This window comes from Canis lupus, chromosome 10 (genome assembly GCF_048164855.1).
Source record: "Canis lupus baileyi chromosome 10, mCanLup2.hap1, whole genome shotgun sequence".
Taxonomy (NCBI): Eukaryota; Metazoa; Chordata; class Mammalia; order Carnivora; family Canidae; genus Canis; species Canis lupus.
Window position 1 is genome coordinate 58,163,767 of NC_132847.1, and position 25,933 is coordinate 58,189,699.

Here is a 25,933-nt window from a genome sequence, read left to right on the forward strand (position 1 = left end):
TAAGAATGGCAATCTCAAAAAAAAAAAAAAGAATGGCAATCTCGAATGTGTGGAAATAGGTCAGAAATGCACACAAATAACAGACATAACACAGCATATGTACCCATTTCTTTTTCTGTTTTGTTTTTTATACGTACTCATTTCCTAAGATGTACTTTTGTAGGAATTATGAATCCCAGAATTCAAGACAGAAATATAAAACCAAGAAAATGGATAACATTTGCAACAAGTTGGGTGGTGGTCTCTTTGGATTCATGACTTAATAAATTGCAGGCATTTTATCCTTTTGTTTGTTTTCTTTTGTTTTAAAGACTGCAAGACAATGACATAGAAATCTCAATATAAGATTTATATTGAGAGACTTGCTCACCTTTCCATTTGAAATCTGAAAGCTCTCCAGTGGATGCAGAAGAAAGTTTAAACTCTGAGGTTCACTGCTCGTCTCTGGCTAAGAGCAGATGCTCTGAATCAGGTTGCCTGGATTGAAATCCAGGCTTCATCACCAATGAATGCTAGTTGTGAGAACTGGAAAAAGTTACTCTTTAATCCTTAGTTGATTAATCTATGACGTGAGGACAGTTGTGTGTGATGACACAGTGCTTGGTGCATGGTGGTTGCACAGTCACTACCGATATCATGCGGTCCTCTCTCTGTGTGTTCAGTCTTCTTCCTGTATCCTTCTTTTAAAAATCTTTTAAACCATTTTATTTTTTATTTGATGGGGGGCAGAAGAAGGGAAACAATCTCAAGCAGATGCCATGCTGAACAAAGAGCCAGACATTGGGCTCAGTCCCAAACCTGAGCAGAAATCGAGTCAGACGCTCAACTAACTTACAGAGCCACCCAGATGCCCCTCTTCCTGTATCCTTCTTCCGGAAGAATAGCCATTTTCTGAAAACACTCTATCATCTTGCACCTCTGTCTTTAATCTGATGTATGTATGTATGTATGTATGTATGTATGTATTTTTAAAGATTTTATTTATTTATTTGAGATAGAGCGAACGGGAGAGAGAGAGCATGAGCAGAAGGGTGGGGGAGTGGCAGAGGGAGAGGGAGAAGCAGGCTCTCCCCTGAGCAGGGAGCCCCATGTGGGGCTGGATCCCAGGACCCTGGGGTCATGACCTGAGCTGGAGGCAGACGCTCAACCGACTGAGCCATCCAGGCCCTACTAATCTAATATTTTTAAAGGAAACTAAGGCTTTATAGGATCCCAAATACAGTAAGTATCAAAACCTGGATTTGAACTCAACTGTGTTGGATAGCTGACTCCTGCTTTACACCACTTCATATGCTCTTATACTCACTTCCACTTTGATGGGCAAGCTTGTATCACAACAATCCTCTTCCAAGAAAACTAGGGGAAAATACCTATTTAAAATTGTTGACAAGCTACCAAGAAACCAGGATTTGAAGTGTCAACGCCCTTGAAAGAAGGAAGACTCATTGAGATGAGCCTGTCATTCCACATTGCTTTTTCTCTTGAAGCATTTGCTGCTTCGTAAGAGAAACTAAGCAAGTGGAAGCCTATTCCACATTCATGGATTAGGAGACTCAATATTATCATTTCTCCACAAATTAGTTTATAGATTATTATAAGCCTAATCAAAATGTCAGCAGATGTGTGTGTGTGTGTGTGTGTGTCTGTGTGTATGGAAATTAACAAGCTACTTCCAAAATTTATATGAAGATACAAAGCACAGAAAATACCTAAGAATACCTAAGGCAATCTTGAAGAATGGAATTAGAAGATTTACATTTCCAGCTAAAACTATAGTAATTGCAAGTGTGTAATATTGGTAAAAGATATATAAACACACCAGTAGTATAGAATAGAAAATCCAGAGACAGACCAACACTCGTTGTCACCTGATTGATGACAACAAGAAAAAAATTATCTTCGATAAATGGTTCTGGAAGAATATTCATATGGAAGAAATTTGAATCTTGTTACCCACTTTACACTTTATACAAAAATTACCTCCATGTGCATTATAGCTACAAATGTGACAGTTAAAATTATAAAGCTTCTAGAAGTATGACATAGGAGATTATACTAATGACTTTGGAGTAGACAAAGAGTTCTTAAATATTAGGGCTGAAGCAGCACTAAACAAAAAGGAAAACATTAGAAAATTGGACTATAAGAAAACCAAGAACTTCTGTTCCTCAAATATACTATCTAGAAAGTGAAAAGCAAACCATCAAATGGGAGAAGACATTTGCAATAAATGTATTGACAAGGAACTTGTGTCCAGAATATAAAAGCAACATGCATAGGCAGTCCGAAAAAGAGAATTCAATGTTTTAAAAATGCAAGAAACCTTGAGTAGAACTTAAAAAAAAAAGATATGCAAATAGCCCAATAAGAATATGAAAAAGGTTCAGGATTATTAGTCATCATGAAAGTGGAAATTAAAATGAAAGAGAAAGAACACTGCACACTCACTAAACTGGCTAAATCGAAAATACTGATAATATCACACTTTGGGGAGGATGTGGAGCAACTGGAACTCTCACACGTTGCTGGTAGAGGTGTAAATTGGAGGTGGAGCCATTGAAATTACTACTATTCAGCTTTCATTTGCAAAAACTATAATTTCCTTGGGTTCGAGTAAATACAACCACTTTGGAAAACTGCTTATCAGTGATTGCTAAAGCTGAATATACACAGTTTGTGACCCAGTGGCAGTTTCTCTCTTAGGTATAAATCCAACAGAAATGTGTACATGTGGGTATTGGAAAACATGACCAGGAATGTTCACAGTAGCATTATCTGTAGTAGCCCAAACCCACAAACCACTCAAATACCTATCGTCATTTGAACAATGACCACCAAAAAAAAAAAAAAAAAAAAAAGTAGAGAAATTGTGACATTGATTCACTAGAATACTCTCCAACAATTAAAATAAACTATAGATATGGGTGACAACAGAAATGAATAGAACATACATAATATTGAGTGAAAGAAACCAGACACAAAAGAATGATGTTGAATAAAGTTCAAAAACAGGCCAAACTAATGCATGGCACTAGAAGACACAAGAGTGGTTACCTCTGTGAAGGGGTTCTGGGGTGCTAGGAATGGCCCATTTCCGGATCTGTGTAGATATGAAAATCCATCCAACTGTGCGTTTGTGCTTTGTGCATTCAAAAAATGAATTAAATTAATATTATTTAATTACAAATCAGGGCTGACAGAGAGCCTAGATAAGGCTGTAGCCCCAGAACAGTGGGGGTGGGGACGGGTGCTCCAGTCATGGTCAGGGCCTCTGGAAGAAAATGGCCCTATGGTTATTTTGAGCCCCACAGGTCCACTATAGAAGAGTAGATGTGGACGCAGGGCGAGTTTAGGCAGAGAGGACTGGAGGAAGCAGTGCACCGTCCCTTCCAGCTCTCCATGCCTGCGTGTCCTTTGGAGGAAAGGACATGTGCCCCTGAGCTCCAGTGGAGGATTCAGAGCTGCCAGAAAAAGCCACGTTACTTCCTGTTCTTACTCGCATCCTGCATTCTATCTGCTCAGGTGGATGCTAAAAACTGAGACCTCTCAACAAACAACCAACCAAACAACTGAGCCCTCTAAGATTCGGCTCTTTTGAACCCATACATTTTTCTCCTCCACCCAAATCTTTGCTTTTGTAAGTGAAATTCCTGATTCTCCAGTTTTAAGATCCTAATTTGGGAGTTAAAGGTTGAACTAACATCTTTTCTATTTGCATTCCAGCTTTCACAATCCTTATCCTCCTCAAGGCAATGGCCCTCCGGTTGAAAAGGACAAATCTGATGTACAAGGATGTGGGGAAAAGCAAAGCACAGTAAAACACTTTACAGCATTGTGTTGGCACGTTAACTTTCATTTTCATCCAATAATAAGCGGTGATAAAATAAATTATAAAATAATTTTTTTAAACAGCTATTTCGGAAAGTCAACAAGACAACATAAATAGGTGACATTGAGGATTGTGTTGTCCAGAACGAGGAAGATCATCTACTGTTTTTCCATTGTTCTGTGGCCAGATTTTGGGTTCATACTCTAAGTGGATCATTTATGATCCTGAGAGGTTCAGGTACAAAGAATAGATAGATATTGTGTTAGTCTGTTCGGGCTGCTATAACAAAAATACCATTGACTGGGTTTCTTAAACAACAAATAGTTATTTCTCATAGTTCTGGAGGCTGGGAAATCCAAGATCAAGACCCTGGTAGATTTGACATCTGGTGAAGACCAGCTTCCTGCTTGGTACATGGTGGCAAGGGGAAGGGAGCTTTCTAGGGTCTCTTTTATTAGGGTAGTAATCCCTTTCATGAGCCTCCACCCTCGTGATCTAATAACCTCCCAGACAGCACCTCCAAATACCATCACATTGGAGGTTAGGCTTTCAACATATGAATTTTCGAGGGACACAAACATTCAGTCCATAACAGGTAGTGACACCACAATGTGTGGGGTATGGTTAATAAAGCTGTGTGTTTAGTTAAAACAAAACAAAACAAAACAAAACACCCAATACCAATAAAACCCAAAACCTCGGGAGATTTTATCAGTTGACTTCAAATATCTACAAGGCTTTCTTTTCTCAGTATTTTAAATTACACTTCACATGTGTTTTGGGTTGTATTACTTCATGTACATTTTTGGATAAGGATGGATAGTAATACATTTCTAAGCAAATACAGTTCAGTTCTTTATGTTGATCAGATTGACCTGTTCAACAAAGTCCTTTAAGTTACAAATTTGTATATTTCATTTCCAAATAAAATTTCAAATCAAATAGAAACAGAAGCTCATTTTATTAAGGCAACTATATGTGTATTGCTGAAGAATTTATTGCTGAAAAGCAGATTACAAAAGCTTGTTTGCTTCTTTAAATGACTTTCCATAATAGTGGTTTTCTGCCCAGCACAGAAAATACATCCTTAAAATTTAATATGTAGAATTGGAGACCATTCACAGTCCATATTTGCTTCAATCAACTTTGGAAAATAAAATATCCACATTGAATTTTTTTGATGAAGTTGCAAAGTGGATTGGGATAAAAAGACAATAAAAGTCCATGAAAATGTGCATTTATATGATAAAAATAAAACCTTTATCTATCTGAATCATGGAAAAAAAGAATTATGGTTCTTTTATATGGAAATAATCTCCCTCTTATAGAAAGAAATGTGTATTGGTTACTTGCATTTGTCTGGCTAGTGCTTTCCCTCATAAAATTGACCAGGTATAGATCAAATTCTCCAAGTGATCACAAGTTCAAGGATAGGACAGAGACCAACTTTGGTGCATGTTCAGTTGAAGTTATTAAAACTTAAAACATCTTTAAGTTTGGCTTCACAGACTTTGCACAAGAACATTATGTGAATCTCCATTTAGCTACTTAAATAACACCCACCCTGATGTCCAATTATTTGCAGCAAAATTTCTAATCAATACTTTAGTAGATCACTCAAAAATACCTGTAACACTTTCTTACAAAATTCTTATGTTTGAGAGACAGAAGACACACGATGCTTTTAAGATGTCATCTGAGCATAAAGTCTTGGCATTTGATGTTTTTATCATTATTTAGCACAGGTGTCCCAGTTCCATTCTGTCTGTCCCATTCCATCTCATCCCATTCCAACCCTCTCTACTTTGTCCTATTTGTTCCATTAAGAGTCACTGATCTCTGGCCCTCTACCGTGCACATTGACATTTCAGCATGGAGTGTCCCTCTTCAATAGGGAATTATGGGTCAGAGCAGTGGCAGTGCTGGTGGTCAACGTTTCTGAAACTATTTCATCAGGAGTAGTGTTCTCTCTACTGGAAACAGTTTTATGGCTTATCATTCAAACTTCAGTCTATTTGATTTCAGGTAAGAAGACGAGTCTCATTTAGGGAAGATAAATCTGTTTCTTGTCAAAACTCATTCACTCACACAGCCACACATTTTAAAGTTTAGTCTTTTATTTTAGAGACTAATATAATTCTGAGATCTGGAAGGTCTCTGGGTATCTTGGTAGCAGTGGCTTTAGAAAGAGGCTTTGAGCATGACATTCTTTCATTCACTCATCAATACGCTATTATATGAGTATTTATTGTGCATCGGACACAGTGCTAGATGTGAGGGAAATGGTGGTAAGACACAAGATCTCTGACCTCTTCACCATCCTTTGGGTGCTAAGAACATTTCCTTCCACTTTCCTCCTTTTTCTTTTGTTTTGTTTTCAGCCCATTTGTAGTTTTCCCCAATTATCAGCTCTTAACAAATGAGTAGAGGCCCAGATTCCAATTCCGTGCAAAGCACATACATTGGGTGAGACTAGCCATATGCCTCAATTGGCACATACTCCTTTTTTTTTCAAGAAAGAATTTTGTTATGTCTTTAATAAAGATTTAAAAAATAGATGCAGTTTTTATTCTATCACACAATGGAAATATTTCTGCAGTTCATTAGGGAAAATTAACATGGGCCATTTGACACTGAGTTGGGGCATAGGGATGCCAGATGAAATATAGTATTTGGGACATACTTATTAAAAATTTGTCGTTTATCTGAAATTAAAATTTAACTGGGCATTTCCCCTCCTAAACCTAGCCATATTATTTGGGCATCCTAAATTTTATAAAGCGAGTCAGGTCCACAGTTCATCTTTCAGTAAAATCCAGTCCAAACACTGTTAAATAGAATTGGACATAAAAAAAGGGCTGGAGATCCTTTAGTATCTAAGAAAATTCTGTTCTGACCTTACCAAAAAGTTACCAAGATTATGTCAAGATTAGCAGACTCTAACAAGAGTCCTTAAATGGAGAGTAACACAGGCTTTAGAAATGAGGTAAAATGGCCAAGAACCAGGGGCCTTCTGAAGGCCTTCCTACATGCGATGCTAGAAAGGAATTCATAGATGTGAAGCTGCTCTGTAGAGGGCATGATAGTACTTCAGGTGAATCCCTGGGTTCACGGCATAAACACTCCTTTACATAATGTTTATCTCAGAGACTAGAACAGTTCCAAAAGAACTTCTCTCACTTGCCAAGAAAGATCTATTTTTAAAAACCCTTATTATAAAAAAAACCCTATTTAAATATCATGGCAATAATCCCTGAGGAAAGGTGTAGTATTATAAAGAAAATTGTAAGATAAAAAGATTTCGGAAGGAACTCTTAGGGAAAATTCTCTCTTCCCAGCAGAGACTTTCTGAACTCACATACCCGAATAACTCCAAATAGATTTGCTACTCAGTATTTTTAAGTTATTTGTACATGAATATTTTATAGTGATTTTAAAGAACAGATGTTCTTGTATTTTCCCCTCTTACAAATTTTGAAAATAATCTTTTAAAATGTCTTCAATATTCCAAAGTGCTTAACCTTTGCTCTGAGGTAATTACAGGTAAACATCTTGTTACCCAGTAGGTGGGTTTTTCAAGGATTTCCTAAATCATCTATGAGTTGTGTTCAAATGTTTCTGGCACCTGGTAGAGTCTACCAAAGAGTAGGGTGAGGATCAACACAAATGTCCAGCATTGTCACTGACAATAGTTGATACTTCTTTCCTAATTCCCTCATGACCCAGCTGCGCACTAGAAATAAATTGAAATCAGCCATAGATGAAAGAGAAGAATTGTGGGACGGCTAGGCTGCAAAAGACAGAAGACAAGAAAGCTTCATCTAGGCTCTGAAATGCTATCAAGAGGAAGAGATTAGGTTGGTTGTGTGTGGCCCTGGAGGCTAGAGCTAGGATCCCTAGGAGAAACTGAGGGAAGGTAGATTTCTCATCTGTGCTGTAGAAGAACTTCTAATGATGAGAGCTTCCACTTCTTTGCTCCATCAGAGGGGACTGAAATGTTAGCAGGATTTCTAGATGAAGGTCTCCTTTTCGATTCTATGATTCTGGGGTGGGTCACAAAAGTCAGCAACAGTGAAGCCAGAATGTGCTCCTTCAAATCTGTACATTGGGGAATCTTCTTTGAATCTGAATCTCAGCTCTAGCTGAGTGACCTTGGGTAAGCTGCTTAGAATCTCTATCTACTGCAAAACATTGTGGGAATTGAACAGCATATGAATAATACCTGGCATATACCAGGCACACTGTAAAATGCCCAGTTTTTAAAACAACAACAACAACAACAACCCCACATCCCTAAACAGCTACATCAATAAGATGGTTTCACCTGGGCTGGGCTTTTTCTGAGGTCTGGGTCTTTTTTGATGAACTCACAAACACCGATGGGAGAAAAGAGTGGACTATCCCCAAAGTTTAGTGGGGTTGAAAAGGTAAGTAGCCTGGCCCTTGGTGGGTTCCTTGGAAGAAGCTTGCAGTTTTCACAAGTTTTCACAACCTAGGTAGATGCCTGAACCATCATGACCTCCTTTCAAAGGGCCATTTTGGCCTGCAGAGCACTGGGCAAGTAAGACTTTTCTGCAGGAAATAGCAGCCCACAGATGGTGGGATACCTGGTATGGATGGTGGAGATACTGGATGGATTGGAGGGGACACCGGGTAGATGGTAGGGGCCACTGGGCAGATAGTGGGGATACTGGATGGATGGTGGGGATCACTGGATAGATGGTGGGGATCACTGGATAGATAGTGAGGGTTACTAAATGGAGGTGGAGGACACTGAACAGATGGTAGGGAGCACTGGATGGATGGTGGGAGACACTGGGTGGATGGTGAGAGACATTGGGTGAATGATGGAGGACACTGAACGAATGATAAGGAGCATTAATTAGATGGATGGTAGGGAACACTGGACAGATGGTAGGGGATTAGTTCCAATATCCGTGCAAAGGGTTTCTTTCCTGTTCAACAAGAGTTTCTAAATGTATGAGTCCTTGGAGTTTTCATACAATCTAGGGGAGGGGAGGGAGCCATGAGGATAAGACACTGGACCTTCTGCTTTTGGTAGACAGGGCCATGAAACATCTCTAATTTAATCTTCAGAATAAATTAACATGCCCTTCCTTGCATCCTTAGTGAGTGGAGCACCCCTGCTTTTCCCTGGTGCTTTCCCATATCAGTGCCCAGTCCATGCCTTACTCAGTCTGGAGTCTCTCAGAACACTCTCTTCAGACTGCAAGCATCTACCTTGGGGCTACATTTCTGTACTATTTTTCCCTTTGTTTTTTCAATGTTAGAGTTATGGAGACATCAGGGAGGAGATTTCTTGTTTATAATACTGACTGTTTGTCTTTACATAGTTCAAAAAAGTAAACTGAGTAAAGCACTTTGCCTGCTATCTTCTTGAAATGCAGGGGTCAGAATCTGTAAGATTTTTCCTAGTTCAAAAGTCCTGCAATCTTTGATAGAGTTGGGAAGTTCTATTCGGTCATATTTGCAGTAACAGAGACAAAAACAGAACTGCTATGATACATTTGGGTATTTCCATTTCTGTGGCTACCACTCCCATGTCCATACTGACTGTGGGAAACGGGCGTGTTGTCCTTGGAGAGACACAGGCTCCATTCTCATACTCAGAAGCACCTCTGGAGAAACTGGTTTCTAACCTCAAAACGCCTAAACACAGAAGTTCAATGTTAGCCCTTACCTCTCAGTATGCACTTTCTTGGAAGCCTTATTCAAAGGCAAATATTAAAACATTTTGACTTAAGAAGTAATCATCAACAGTGTAATCACTCTAAAAATACTCCTATGGTCCCTTCCATTTTCTACCAGAATCCTCCACATCTTTCTGCATAAAATCGAGGTGATTGCTTGTGTGATTAATTGAGACAAGGTGTAAATGGTGCCTTCCGTGGTTGCTGTGAACAGAGAGGTTCTTGAGTACAGTCAGTGGCAGTCCTAATAGAAGGTATTGATTGCTCTTATATTTGGGCTCTTACGTTCGCCATTTCATTCACACCACTGAGAGGTCAGGACTTCATTTTTGCTCCTATTGCTCTGGAAGGATCCTGAAAGTATCTTTTATGAGGAATCAGATTTTCCAGCTGTGAACACAACAAATCCAGGGGAATTGTCAATCTAGTGATCCATCTCTTTGGAACTCTACTTGCATGATTTTCCATATTTAATGACATTCCACCAGCAGGATAAACATACATGCAAGGTTGAATCATTGTTTCTTTCCCCTTGGATCAGGAATCCAGGAAAACAGGTGCAGAAAGCAGGTGGAAACTCTGGTGAGCAGGCTGCTTCTGCCATTCTTATGCTGTTCAATGGCCCCATGGGGGATGTGGGTGGAGGGAGTGAGAGGACTCTTTGGCTGACTAGGGGTTCACCTCTGTAAAATATGGCAGATCTGCACAGAAGGGGCAGGGTGTGGGGATGTCCAAAAGTGGTTCTCCTAGAAGCCCTTTCAAACAAGACTAGAAAGAGGCAGTTTTCATGGCAGTGGTTGCGAGAGTTTCGATGGGAACCACATCACTCTGGAGGTTTGTTTAAAGATCTAGGGCATAAGGCCTGGCCATGAAGGAAGAGAACTAATTGTGTCTCTGATGAGTGCCATTTGCTCTCCTGGCTAGAGGAAAAGAGAAAGGCTTCAAAAAGTATCTCTTTTTGACCTCATTTAGAGAATAGAAGAGTTTCCAGATTGGATGAGAGAAATGACAGAAGAGAAAATGAAAAATGAAAATACTTCCAAAGAGATGAACAGACATCAAAGTTTAGAGGGACAAGTGGAAGAAGGAGGCATTTTAAAATTTACATGTGTATTCCTCACCTTATTCCACAGCAGGCTTGAAGCAATTTGCAGGACACAGAACACAGAAGGGTAAGAACTAAATGAAAGGATTTGGGCTTCCAAAGGTGAATTCTGGTGAAAGGTGGTAACATAAAGGCATTGTTAGTTCCCCTCCTTTCCTAGACACCCACTGAAAATGAGTAAAAAAGGGGGGGGGGTGGGGAGAAGGAAACCCATCATCTTATATAAAACAAGGAAAAAGCCACAAATTGTGATGCCTACCTACCAAATACTGTGAAATCTGGAGGAAAATGGGAGAGGATTGGAAACCACCTCAGGACTTGACCAAGCAGGAGGCTTCCTAAATGTGAGGATTCCCACCCTGACAGCAAACTGTGATTAGAATGGCATGGCCTAGGTTGGATGAGTCATCAGATTAATTGGAATGTCTCTGTAGAGGACAACCTGCCTCCCTGAGAGCAACTGCAAAATTGGTGCTGAAGGCAGAAATCACAGACTTCCTCATACCCATTGTCTGAGACCGACTCCTGGTCCAGGAGTCAACTGGCTGAGGTGAGGTGAGGTGCGGGGAAAGAGGTTGAGGAAACTGCTTTTGCTATTTGCCAGACAGCCTATGGCTTAAAAGTCTTTGTTGTGAACAGTGCAGGCCAAAATATGAAAGGAAAGAAGCATCCAAATGCAAAGAAAATAATGGATTTGATGAAGGGAGGTTTTGAGACCAGAATCCCAAACCCAAGTTTCAGACCTCGCCAGCTCACTTCCCCTGCCCTTCTCCAAAGGAAATTCCAATAAACAGCTGATCTCCAGAAGAGTCAGTAAGGAGCATAAAAGAACCCACAGATAACTTACATATAGATCCTGCAAAGAAAGAAGACATATGACTAATAAAGAGAGGCAAAAGCATAAGAGACATCTTGATTATGTTTGAAATATCCAAGATTATTCACTCTGGTGTGTCTGGTGATGCCAAATTAAAGTATTATTTCTGTTGTGAAAAAAATAGACTTGGTCGTGGACTTGAGTTAGCCAAGTAAATATTTTCTTGGCAGTGTACAACATCAGTGCAAAATGCCTATTTATGCATAGACTATAATTATAGCATTCAATTAACATTCTTAAGTGATTCTTATTTCTGGCCTCCTGGTGGTTGGGACTTGGGAGATAGAAGTTCTGCCTGGCATCTTCGCCTGGAAACCACCGACTGATACTTGAGTTTGGAGATTTGAAGTGGACATACTTGCATGGAGGATAGAGGGGGACGTATGAGCTGGGCCACGTTCACATCTCAACTTGTTGCAACTTGGTGTCCAATCTTTGGAGTGAAATGGATCTTACTAAGGTGAGAAAAAAGGCCCAGTTTCCAATCCAATAGACACTTTTAAATATTAGTTTACTTGACTTACTTCCAGGGTACGCAGCATGTCCATCATCCTTTTCCCAAGGATTAGAAAGGCAGCAGAGAATACATTATGCCTCCCCTGTACACAGGAGGCCAGTGGTTTATTGAGTGCCTATTATGAGCAATCTGCAATTATTTCTCAAGTTTACAGTCACCCTGAGTAGAAAATGGCATTGTTCCCACTTTACAGATGAGAACACTGATTTGGAGACATCAAGTCATCGGTTCAAACTCACGCAGGCAGTAGTTGGAGGAGCGGAGATTCAAACCCAATGGTGAGAGAATAAGTATTCGCTTCAAAAGGATCATGGTAATGAGCATTCCCCAGTCAGAAATGTTTCTTAAAAGAAACCTACCTAACTTAAAAACTTTGGTGGGATATAAGATGGAATACAAATATATGCATTTTGCACCCCTCTCATGCAAAATGTCATTAAAAGTCCAAAGGAATGTAGTGTGACGGGAAATGTGCAGGAAAATGGGGAAGGATCTTTCCATTTGCCAAAGACCACAGGTCCTTTCTGCAGGATTCAGCGGAGCCATACATGTCTGGACCCAGCAGGGTGGTGCTGGGGGCTGATCAGGAACACTGGGTCACATTTCAATACCATCTTCTGGCTCAGTGCTGGGCTGGAGATGGGAGTGGACCATGGAGCTTCCAGAAGTTTATTAGAGCAAGAAGGCTACCCAGATGCATTCTCCAGCCTCACTTGACCTTTGTGGTGACCGGGCAAGGCGAAGATTCTATTTTTCACCAGCTTCTAATGCAGGCTGTACCTGACCCCGGCAAGTGGCAGAGTCAGGGCTTGAATCTTCTCTGGGATTCAGCACATTTACACTTGCGAGGCTGTTTGTCCAGTGGGCGCTGGGGACACTGAGATGAATTCAGTAAGTCCTTATCTTCCACGAGTCACAATCTTTTGTGGGATGCAGAGTACACTGAGCTATGACAAATGACAGGGAAACTCCTAAGGGCAGAGAAGGGAGAAACCGTGATTGGAAAGGGGCTTCCTTGCAAAAGATGACACTGAGGTAGACTTCAGGGTTGATGAAGTAATTTTTAATCTAAGGTGAAGGCATCTCTGAATGAATGGAAGTATATGAGGAGGAAATGACCGCATGGAACAGTGATAGCAAATCTTGGGAAAATGGAAGAGATTGGCCAAAACACCCACACTCCCGCGCACCTCTAGGGGGCCCACTTCCAGGCCTATGAGGAAAGTTTGCAGAGAGGTGCCTAAGCAGGAGAGTGGGCAGGGCTTTGGAAGGTTCTGTAATAGTCCTGTGTGCTCTGGCAGGGATCCCCATGGGGGTAGTTCAGAGAAGAGGTAGGGATTGCTGCTCTTTATGGCGGAAGGAGACTTCCTACCAGAGCGGGGAATAACATGACTTTGTACTTGTATCTAAGGTAGAGCATTTGATTATGGCACATCTCTGGGTCTCAACAAATAGGACTGAGAAGCAAAATAGTCACACTAGTATTGATACTCACTGAGCATCAGTGTCCCCATCTGTAACCGGGGACATGTAATAATTCCTCCTTCATTCTTCTCTGTGTAACTGAGCCTGCCACATGCAGTATAAGCTCTGGAAGCTTAAATGCAATCATTATTTTTCAGAGTTATTCCTGTTCCAAATCCAACACTTCTCCTAGTCAACAATGGCCTCTTATGGAAAGCAAACAAGCAGAGAAGGAAGCACATTTAAATTTCATTTGTAGAACATCTTAAAATTTGCCAGTTTCCTTCTTTCTATGTCTTTGGCCATGCTTTTTTCATGCCATCTCAGTCCATGGCTCTGCACACGTTGTTCCTTCAGTCTGAAGCATCCTTCCTTGTTATTTCCCCAACTGACTTACTCTTCAACACTCAGCTCAGCCATCGCTTCTGCCCCTGCCTCTACTCTACGTGTCCCTCCTATGACACACCTCTCTCATGGTGTACCTTCAATCCAGATTACAACCACCTGGACGTTTGTCTTCCTTGATAGACAGTGTGGTCCTGAGGACAGGGGCTGTTTTAGTTCTCCTTACCTAACACCTAGCTATGTAGTAAGCCTGACTAAATGTTTGTTGAAAGATTGTCTTGAAGCAGCATCCATAAAATATTGGAGGAAAATGCATTTTTTAACCACTTGGCATTGAGTTATTGTGTGTGTGTGTGTGTGTGTGTGTGTGTGTGTGAAAGAGAGAGAGAGAGGGGGGAAGAGAGAGGGAGAGGGAGAGAGAGAAGTTGTAAAATTAGATAAACTCTCATGATTCATTAATTTAAACAATTTTTCCTCGAGGACTCCTCTATCTGGCATTGTTCCAGGCTCTAGGATACAAAGGTGAGTAAGAGAGTCAGTTTCTGCACCCACACTGAGTATGATGTCAGAGCTCCACATCAGGTATTCCGGAGGTGGAGCCAAGGATGTCTCAGCACGGTGGGGTGCTGGGATTGTAAGCTGCTACCTGACACCTGTAGCTGTCCTCTGGTGCTCTATTAAAAACAGTTGGTCTAGTAATGAGATAAGGAAGCATGGAGCTGTTGGATTCAGGCCCCCACAGTAGGGGTAGAAATAGATGTGGAAAGAGCAGCAGCGGTCCAGGGGGACAAGAGAACGGGTTCTTGTGTGAAGTTTGCCATCAAAGGTTGCATGACTTTGGGCAACTTGCTCCCTCTCCTTTGAGAGAGAGCTTTCAAACTTTTGTAAGTTTCCATTTACACAAAAAAAGAGTGGGATGAGATAATCTCTAAGGTTTCTTCCAGGAAGCTTGGATCTATGACAGCTTGAAGCAGGCTCTGAAATCCATCAGCAGGAGCACTTTGATTGGGAAGATACCCCACAGCCCACAAATTGGGTCTTCCCTCTTCCCAGCTGTGTGATTGGCGTCTCACCAATATGGTCACAGCATCTGGTTTAGAGAACCAGCGCACTGACTCGCAACTCTCAGAGCCTACTGTCCATCGGTTAAAGTCATCTTAATGTCTAAATGCAAGTCCATGAACTAGATTAACCAAGTGACCTCAGAAAGGAGGGAATGGGATTCTGAGTGTAGAGAGGTGAGTCTGTTTATTTTCTAATTCTAATTAGAGAAAGGAAAAGAGTGTCAGGAGTCTTTAGTGATTCACATCTTAATAGCCTGGTTATAATTTATTAATCCCTTTCATCAAATTTTCAGCATCTCTTTCCCCAGGAGTCTAAGACTGACTCAAATGTATTTATTGTTTCTAGGTGGGGTGTCATTAAATATTTGGCATCTCCTAAAGCTGGTTGGGAAACTGGATTATATATTATGTGAAGGCACAATTTCTGAAGGGAAAGGCATGAACTGATGAGACATTTTTAGGCAGAATGAGTGATATATGCGTATACACATATGTTTATTTTTTAAAATATTAATGACTTCATATTTATCTCCAATACTTACAATGCAGGTCTGGCATTTCACTTTTTTCCTGTACTTTCCTTTCACCAGCAAATTCAGTGGTTTTCCTTAAAGTGGAATATCAATTGAATAGTAAATATGTCATGCTTTTAAAAATTTGATATATGTAAATGTTGTAAAATGATTACCACAATAAAATTAGTTAACACATTCATTATCTTGGGCAGTTACCATTCACGCGTGCACGCGCATGTGTGTGTGTGTCGAAAACATTTAATACCCACCAAATTTAATACTCAATAAATTCCAAATATGCATTACAGTGTTGTTACCTCAGGTCACCATACTGGACACTAGGTCCTCAGAACTTATTTATCTTATAACTGAAAGTTTGTACCTATTGACAAGCATCTCCTCATTTTCCCCCACTCCCAGCCCCTGGTAATTACCATTTACTTTCTGATTCTATGAGTTCAACTTTTTTTAGATTCCACATATCAGTGAGGTCATAGAGTATTGATCTTTCTCTGTCTGACTTATTTCATTTAGCATAATGCCCTCAAATTTCATCCCTGTTGTCACAAATGGTAGGATTTCCTTTTTTTTTTTTTTTTTTTTTTATTGGTGTTCAATTTACTAACATACAGAATAACCCCCAGTGCCCGTCACACATTCAGGATTTCCTTTTTTTATGATTGGATAATATCCCATGATATGTCTGTATATACATACATATACGTAGATACCATATATATACACCACATATATACACACACACATATATATATGCACACGCATACATACATCCATATATACACCATATATATATCTGTATCTACATGTAGAGATGTATATGTATGTTTGTACATCTATAGACCTATATGACTCTGTATATACATTATCTATCTCTATCTAGGGGTGTGTGTGTATGTGTGTGTGTGTATGTGCCTGTGTCTATCTCACATCTTCTTTATCCATTCATCTGCTGATAGACACTTAGGTTGTTTTCACATCTTGGCTATTATAAATGATGCTATAATGTACATGAGAGTGTAGATAATCTCTTCGAGATAGTGGTTTTGTTTCTTTTATATATATTCCCTGAGGTAGGATCACTGGATCATGATAGTTCTATTTTTAATTTCTATAAGCACCTCCATACTGCCTCTCATAGTTCACATAACCATCAATAATGTACAACAGTTCTCTGTTTTCCACATTCTTTCTAATACTTATTATCTCCTGTTTCTTTGATAATAGCCATTCCAACAGATCTGAGGTGATATGTCATTGAGGTTTTGGTTCTCATTTCTCTGATGATTAGTGATATTGGGCATCTTTCATATCTATTGGCTATTTGGATGTATTCTTCAAGAAACATCCCTTCAGGTGATTATTTGGTTTTTTTTGCTGTTGAGTTGTATGAATTCCTTATATATTTTGGATATATAATATATATATATATTCTTATCAGATATAAGGTTTACAAATCTTTTCTTGCATTCCATGGGGTTGCTCTTTTATTCTGTTGATTTTTCCATTGCTGTGCAGAAGCTTTTTAGTTTCATGTAGTCTCACTTGTTTACTCTTGCTTTTGTTGCTTATGCTTTGGGGATCATATCTCAAAATATCATTGCCAATACCATGGCCAATTTTCCCATTTGCTTTTTCTCTAAGAGTCATGGTTTCTCACATTTAAGTCTTTAATCCATTGTGAGTTAATTTTTGTGAGTGGTATAAGAAAGGAGTCCAATTTCATTCTTTTGTATGAATATCCAGTTTTCCCAATAGTATTTATGGGAGAGAGTGTTCTTCCCCCATTGTGCATTTTTGGTGCCCTTGTCAAATATTAATTGGCCTTATACGCATGGGTTTATTTCTTGTCTCTTAATTCTGTTCTATTGGTGTGTGTCTGCTTTTATGCTAGTACCATACATATTTTGATTACATAGCTTAGTAATATAATTAAAATCAGAAAGTGAGATGTCTCCAGTTTTATTCTTTTTTTTTTTTCCTAAATATTTTATTTTATTCACAAGAGACACAGAGAGAGAGGCAGAGACACAGGCAGAGGGAGGAGAAGCAGGCTCCATGCAGGGAGCCCGACTTGGGACTCCATCCTGGGACCCCAGGATCACGCCCTGAGACAAAGGCAGGCGCTTAACCACTGAACTACCCAGGTGTCCCCAGTTTTATTCTTCTTTCTCAGGATTATTTTGGCTACTTTGGGTCTTCTGCGGTTTTATATGAATTTTAGGATTTTTTTTCTGTTTCTATGAAAAATGCCATTGAAATATCGATAGGCATTGCTTTGAATTTATAGATCACTTTGGGTAGTATGGACATTTTAACAATATTCATACTCCCAATCCACAAGCATGAGATATCTTTCCATTTGTCTTCACTTTTTTTTCATAATTGTCTTATAGTTTTCAGTGTATAGATCTCTTAGTTTCTCAGTTGAGTTCATTTGCAAGTATTTTACTGTTTTTTGACACTATTGTAAATGAGATTGTTTTATTTCTTTTTCAGATAGTTCATTGTTAGTGTATAGAAATGAAACTGATTTTTGTATACTGCTTTTGAGTTTTGCAACTTTACTGAATTTTTTTATTAATTTGAACAATTTTTTGATGAAGTCTTTAGGGTTTCCCATGTATAAAATCATGTCATTTGCAACCAGATGATTTTACTTCTTCCTTTCTGATTTGGATTTCTTTTATTTACTTTTGTTAATTCTTCCAGCTATGTTCAATAGATGTGGTGAGAGTGGGCACCCTTGTCTTGTTTCTGATCTTAGAAGAAAAGCTTTCAGTTTTTACAACAGGAGTATGATGTTAGCTGTGGGCTCTTCATATATGTTTTGGTTAAGCCATGGATATGGCCTTGGTTATGTTGAGGTACATTACTTCTAGACCTAATTTGTTGAAAGTTTTAAATCACAAAATGATGATGAACTTTGTCAAATCCTTTTTTTTTTTTTTTGGGGGCATCTATTGAGATGATCATAAAAATTTTATTCATTATTCTGTTAATGTGGTGTATGTATCACATTTATTGTTTTGTGTATGTTCGACTATCTTTGCATCCCAATAATTAATTCTATTTAACCATGATTCTTTTAATGTGCTGTTGAATTCAGTTTGCTAGAATTTTTCATCATATTCACCCCAGGATATTGGCCTGCAATTTTCTTTTCTTGTAGAGTTCTTACCTAGTGTTGATGTCAGAATGAGGCTGGCCTCAAAAGAATTTGAAAGTGTTCTCTCCTCTTCAAGCTTGGAAGAGCTTGAGAAGGATTGGCATTAATTCTTCATTAAATGTTTAGTAGAATCACCAGTGAAGCTGTGTGGCTCTGGGATTTCTTTCTTTCTTTCTTTTTTTTTAGATAGAAGGTTTTGCTTACAAATAAGTAAGCTAAATAGCTAAAGAGCTAAATAAATAAATAAATAAATAAATAAATAAATAAATAAATAAATAAAATCTCCTTACTTGTTACTGACCTGTTAAGATTTTGTATCTTCATGATTCAATCTTGCTATTGTATATTTCCAGGAATTTAAACATTTCTTCTAGACTACCCAATCTGTTGATGTATAATGGCTCATACTAGTCTCTTACCATCTTTTGTATTTCTGTGATATTTGTTGTACCATCTCCTCTGTCATTTATTTTATTTATTTGAGTCATCTTTCTTTTTCTTGGTTAGTATAGTTAAAGGTTTGCTAATTTTGTTTGTCTTTTCAAAAAACAAACTCTTAGTTTCATTGCTCTTTTCTATTCTCTATTTCACTTATTTCTGCTCTAATCTGTTTCTTACTTCTATCAACTTTGGGTTTAATCTGTTCTTTTTTTTTCCAGTTCCTTTGGTGTGTAAAGTTTTTTTTTTTATTTGAGATCTTTATTTTTTCTTAATGCAGTTATTTACAGCTATATATCTTCGGTTCTGTTAATATTTGCTTTATATATTTAAGTGCTCTTTATAATTCTTTTATCTTCCTGATGGATTCACCACTTTGTGCCAATATAATGATTTTTTTTCTCTCTTGTGATCATTTCTGACTTTAAGTATATTTTGTTTGATATAATTATAGCCACCTCCTGCTCTCTTTTGGTTACCATTTACTTGGAATATCTTTTCTGTTCCTTCACTTCCAGCCTATTAATAGAGTGAGTCTCTTATAGGTACATATTATCAGGTCTTGTTTTTTATTCATTCAGCTATTCTGTGTCTTCTGATTGGAAAACAAGTTCAGTTATGTTAAAATAGTTATTGGTTTTTATATACTTACTACTGCCATTTTCTTCACTGTTTTCTGACTGTTTTGTAGTTTATTTGTTTCTTCCTCTCTTGCTGTTTTCTGTTGTGATTTGATATTTTTTTCTTGTGGTTTGCTTTGGATTTCTTTCTCTTAATCTTTAATTTTTCCACTACAAACTTTTCCTTTGTGGTTACCATGAGACTTACATAAAATATCTTATAGTTGTAACTTCCTATTTTAAGTTAATAACAACTTAACTTTGATTGCATACAAAAGCTATACTTTTATTTCTCTTGGCCTTCAGTTACTTCTTTTACTTCTGTCTCCCTCACAATTTAGATTATTGGTGTTATAATTTACACCTTATTTACATTGCGTACCAATAGCAATTATTAAGTTATAGTTATTTTTAGTATGTTTACATTGTGATTTGAAAGTTTGAAATTGGTTTACATATCTCCATTACAATATTAGATAATTCTGACTTTATTTATATATTTACATTTACTGGTAAAAAATATTTTAAAATGCATTCATATATTGTTAATTGGTGTCCTTTTCTTTCACCTTGAAGAATTCTCTTTAGCTCATTTTATAAGACTCAGCTTTTGTTTGTCATATTTTTATTCATTTTGTTCTTTTCATTCACAATGCATCAAACTATGTGGCAACATTATGAAGGGTCTATTATTATCGCAGAGCAGGAAAGGTACTGAGAAGTCATTTTAAAGATCTGTAAATTGAAGCCTGGAGTGGTGAAGTGACTCAAAACCATAATTCTAAAGATGAAAAGGGACCTAACAGATCTATCCTCTTTTGAGGCTGTAAACTCTTCTACAGCATTTCCACTAAAAGTTGTCAGTTCTTGGCTAGTTCCTCTCCAGAGACAGAGAGCTGACAATCTTCAGAGGTAGCTTTGCTATCAAGGAAAGCTTGACCATTAGAAAGTTCCTCTTTATTCAGCTAAAATATTCCTCCCTCTACCTTCTCCTCTGTGGTCTTCAGTTTGCCTTGAAAACATCCCTTGCCCTTAGTGAGCAATGGCCGAGCAATGGAAGAATATTTATTTTTATTTTTATTTATTTTTATTTTTTTATTTTTTTGCAATGGAAGAATCTTAAGGCAGGGACAGCCAAGCCTGACACTAACTCCAGCAACCCCAGGTGCATCTATCTCAGATGGGAGAGTTCTCTGGATACAGTGAAACATTATTCATATGGCTTGTCCTGATTAGGAAAAGGAATCCTTCCACATGGTCTAGCTCGGCTTCTTAGAATTCTATAACAGATTTTAATTCTAAAGCCTTAGCTGACAATGTCTTGTTTTGGTGCTTTTGAGCATAAATGTCTCCTTTGGACTCCTTATGGGGAAGAAAGTGATTGGGAGTTTAGGCAGAATTTAGGATATACCTCGTTCTCCCGGCCATATCCCATTTTCTTATCATCTTTCAAATGTATGATTTCTTATAAAGTGAACATTGACATTGTATGCCCTTTGGCTCACATAAATTATCCTTTTAATTCATACATCCTTAGGCTTAGGCATCCTTAGGCTTACACTGCACATTCTCAGACTCCTTTCCTGGCTGCCTATATTTCTTTGGCCCCATCTCATGGTGTCATTGATGTCTTTGGGCCTTCCGCTTTTGAGTTCCTCCTCTTCCTGTAAAACTAGAAACATCTACTTTTAACATCTTTAAGCCAACATTTATTTACTTAGTTCAGAGCCTGGCCAGCACCCCCAGATTTCTTGTCTATAAAAGTTTTCTGTAGAGAATAGGGCCTTCAGCATCTTTATTGGCATATCTTGAAAGCACACAGAATTATAACATGGCCTTTTTCCTTCTCTACCAATAGGCAGCTTATAAACCTAACTGACCCAAATCTACAAATCCCATATTTACATTTGTTCTTAATAATGTAAACCACTTCCTTCTCAAAAGCTCTCTCATCCACACTGTCTCATGGTAATGGCAAGGTGACTACTTTCACAGAAGGAGCTAGGACACATCCCCCCTGCTCAGCTTCTAGCTATCCTGAAGACAGCTTGCCAGGGGGCCTCAAGGTTTCCCAAATGGTTGGATACACCACATTTGGAGTCTGTGAGCATCTCACATCCAGCCCACTGATGAGCAAGTATTTTGTGGGGAAGCTCACCCTGGACCTCTAGAATGTTTTTAAAGAAAGAAATAATGAAAACCTCTCAACGTACAAGTCCTAGGAAGCAAAGTGACTGACATAAAACTTTCCATTATATTTGAAAGCATTCATTTGAACAATAAGGCATAGGATGGAATTTGTGTTGAATTTCTTACTAATGGATCTTTGGAGGAGAAATGCACTGTCTGCTGTTGTCCAGATATTTTCTCGAGAGAATTACCCATCACCAAACTACATATCACTTTGGTCAAAAATAAAATCGAGGAAAAATTTGGTCTTCAAGTGACAATCATTATTATAATAATAATAGTAATAGCTAACTATGTAAAAGTTAGCTGAGTTGTAGGCACTTTGTATATATTATCTTTAGTCCTTACATCTCCAGGAAAATATGAATTATCAGTAGTAGTGATAAGATGGCAAAATGTTTTGCTGAGATCCAAATCCATGAGTCTTTTATCAGTCTCCTGCCTTCTCTGACACCAGCCTTACCAGCTCCATGGGCAATGTACAAATGGACAAAGGTAGGCAGAGGAAAACCGTTTATAACTATAGAGAAAGCTGTGGCACCAAGTCTTCTCACCTTGGGGAGAAAAGCTAGACTGGGTCTGATTCATAAGGGCCTACTCTGTGCTCCTGGATGGACTAAGACCTACATGAGAAACAATCCTAGTTCTTTCTGAGAGCTATCATTCCCATGAGCAGAACCAAGGAAGGACACACCCAAGAGAAAAAGCATAAAGGGAAAGAGTGTTTTCCTATGATTTAGTGCAATAGCTTTCAATCTTCCACCCTATCCACCTTTACAAGATTAATGGTAGAAGGGGGCAGCCTCATAAGCTAGGGGAACTCTTCTTAGCCAACTAGAATTACAGACATAATCATTTCCAAAATGAAAAATGAATCCATTAGGGTATACTGTGAAGAAAGAAGAATTTTATTTTATTTTATTTATTTATTTAGAAAGAAGAATTTTAAAAATTCTTTTTTTCCTCCTACTAAAAGCTCATCTTGTTAGTATAGAAATGGCAAAGTACTGAGATGAGTGCAGATACCCTCAGCTCCTGAACCATGGCCAACATCCTAAATCAATGATGGCCCTCATTCTTGCCAAACCTAGAATTTTTCTCAACATCATGTCCTAAGCAGCTATATTAGATGACTAAGATTGGCAAGTGCTTAAAATCCTTTTACCATCATTATCTTAGCACCCCAGTAGAGCACTGCCTATCACCCATGTCAGAAAATTTCTGTTTATGGGTATGGTATGTGAGAGGTGCTTTAGCTTTCCTCCCCAGAAGTTGTAATCTGCAGCCAACATACCCACTATTCTGATCTGTATTTTTTACTCAGAGATGTGGCTTTGGGCCACAAAAATCAAGAGTATCAGAAAAGTCTTGCTTGATTCTTCAAGAGACCTCTTCTCCAATCCTTGCCTCTTCTCTTATGTTTAGTTTTAGAGTTAATGAATGAGCAGCTCAGCCTATTTTCCTCATGTTTACCTGCTACTTAGATCCCCTAATCTCACCTGTTCTACCCTTCATTTAGAAATATGCTTAGCCACTTTGATAACCAAGTTCACCAGACAGATTTATACAGTGTGCACCAGAGAATGCAGTAACTCCCACAAAAATAAAAAGAACATACAAACATCCTGGAAAAATGCTAAAGCAGATGGCAAGTGAGGGCAACAGGCATAAACTAGGACTTTATTCAGTGAATCTGAGTGTAAAGCCACCTTAGTCAATAGCATCTGTAAGAAGTGCACAATAATAGTCCCATACCCAGACAATATAGAAATCACAAGCATATCTCAGGATCAGTATGACTCCACATTTATACCTCAGCCTAATATCTAGACTTGATACAGACCAAGTAACTCTCTGGTCCCATTTTCTTACTTCCCAAATGAAAAATACCCTGGGATATTTTTTTTAAAATACATATGGCATGTGATACACCTCCTCCACAAGTAAAACAGGGCTGCTCCAGAAATGGAGATAAGATGAAGTGAATTCTGGCCATTTAGATGCTCTTCAATCTCTAGAGGTAGGCTCTAGGGAAGAGTTTTTAAATTCCATTTAATTCCAGGTCTTTTATGTCCTAGAAACTGACATATATGGATGGCATTTGGCTTTGGGATCTGTATTTTCCAGATGCTGCAAGTGAGTCTTAGTGTAGCAATTTGTTTTGTTGACCCTTTGGAACTTTGGAGAAGTGGAACACATTAGAGAGCTGGCATTGAATGGACCAGCTGGGGGACATGTTGAAGTTGCTGAAGTAGAAGATGCCATCTGTAGCTACTGAAGAAGAGATCTAGTTTCTGTCCCAGCTCCTTTGGCTCCCATGGCTCCTGCTGCTGGGATCAAGCAGAACAGGAAGAGAGAAGGTACACACACACTCTTATATTTACTGCTGCATTATTTACAATAGCCAAACTATGGAAGCAGCCCAAGGGTCCACCAATAGATGAATGGATAAAGAAGATGTGGCATATACACACACAAGAATAATACTCATTCATAAAAAAAAAAGAGTGACATCCTGCCATTTGCAATAAGTGGATGGAACTGGAGAGTACAATGCTAAGTGAGATAGTCAGAGAAAGACAAATACCATATGATTTCACTCATATGTGGAATTTAAGAAACAAAACATATTAGCAAAAGAAAAAAGAGAGAGAGAGAGAGAGACAAACAAGAAAAAGACTTTTAACTATAGAGAACAAACTGATGGTTACCAGAGGGGAGGTGGGTGGGGGGATGGCCGTAATAAGTGATGAGGACCAAGAGTACACTTATCATGATGAGCACTGAGTAACGTACAGAATTGTTGAATTGCTCTATTGTACACCTGCACCTAATAGCACAGTGTATGCTAACTATACTGGATTTAACATAAAAAACTTAATTTTAAAAAAGCATATTAAAAAAAGAAGGTGCAAAGGGAGCTTCTGACATAATTTGAGAATTTGAGAAATTTGTTTCTCCTTGGCAAAGGGGGCACTGATTAAAATAGGAGGGTTTACACTACAATAACTTGACAGTGTGGTGGCAAATGTGGGTGTTTCCGTTGCAGTCACAGCTTGTTGCTCTTGGATGTCCATTATGTAGTCTTCCTTCAGCTTGTTAGCCTTGTGGTGAATATGAGAGAACACAACATGTAGAGAGAATGTGGGGCAGCATGAAAAAGGCATTTGTAAAGCCCTTGGGAACATGAGCTCCCATCTCAGTGGTCTCATGAAGGGCTGAGTAGGACATGGGAGTAGTGAAAAGGATTAGAGATACAGCACTGCCAAGATACTACTAGGGCTTTTCTGATAATTCATGATTTTCTCTCTAGCTGGGGACATCTCTGCCTCTGGTGGGTCTGGTCCTGAGCGCACTGGACTAACTGGTGATTAACAAAAAGAATGGCCTCTAGAGGGCGCGGTAGGTTTCACCTGTGGTGGAAATCAAGTCAAGGGCACGCTTGGATTAGAGTTCTCCAGATGAGAGGCAGGTTGAAAAATTCTGGTATCTGAGTAGCAGGTTCTGCTTAGACCCTCTTCCCTTTCCATCTTCTGTGTTGAGGATCCTACTTTGAGCCTTCTCATCTCCTAAATAAAGAGTGGCTAAGCAGCCAGCCACTGTTTGCACTTGAAAGGCCAGTGGGAACTGAAGTGTGGCATATGTAGTTTAAAAAAAAAAAAAAAAGCGTGGGTAGGTGGCTTGTTCAGGCTGCCCTAACTTCAGAGAGTGGCTAACTTCCTGTCCCAGAATTAGGGCAGAGGAAAGTGTACCTTAGAGCGCAGTTAGCCTGCTTCTGACCAAGGATTTAAGCCAAATGGAATTCCAGGCTCACATATCATCTATCCCAAACTGCCAAGACATTTATTAGGGTTTGGGGCCATGATTAGTAATGAAAAGCGTGGGCATCTGCCTGCCTTCGTTCACCCTTCAAGGACCTCACAGGTCCAAGAAAGCAGCTATGCAAGATGCAGAGGTCCGATGGCCTCTGGGCGGCTCAGTTAGTTGAGTGTCCAGCTCTTGATTTTGGCTCAGGTCATGATCTCATGGGACATGGAATTGAACCCTACATCAGGCTCCATGCTCAGTGGG

General features: G+C 38.9%; 1 long non-coding RNA gene across 2 annotated transcripts in view; it reads right to left on the bottom strand.

The window, feature by feature from the left end:
- Positions 1 to 702: 702 nt before the first annotated feature.
- The window catches only part of LOC140641754 (uncharacterized), a 32,117-nt gene continuing 6,886 nt past the window's right edge, over positions 703 to 25,933 (bottom strand). For both annotated transcript variants that reach the window (XR_012038352.1, XR_012038351.1), the window contains 2 exons: positions 15,455 to 15,519; positions 703 to 13,010 (listed from right to left, as the gene is read on the bottom strand). This is a non-coding gene — a long non-coding RNA (uncharacterized lncRNA). The remainder of the gene's footprint in view (positions 13,011 to 15,454; positions 15,520 to 25,933) is intronic.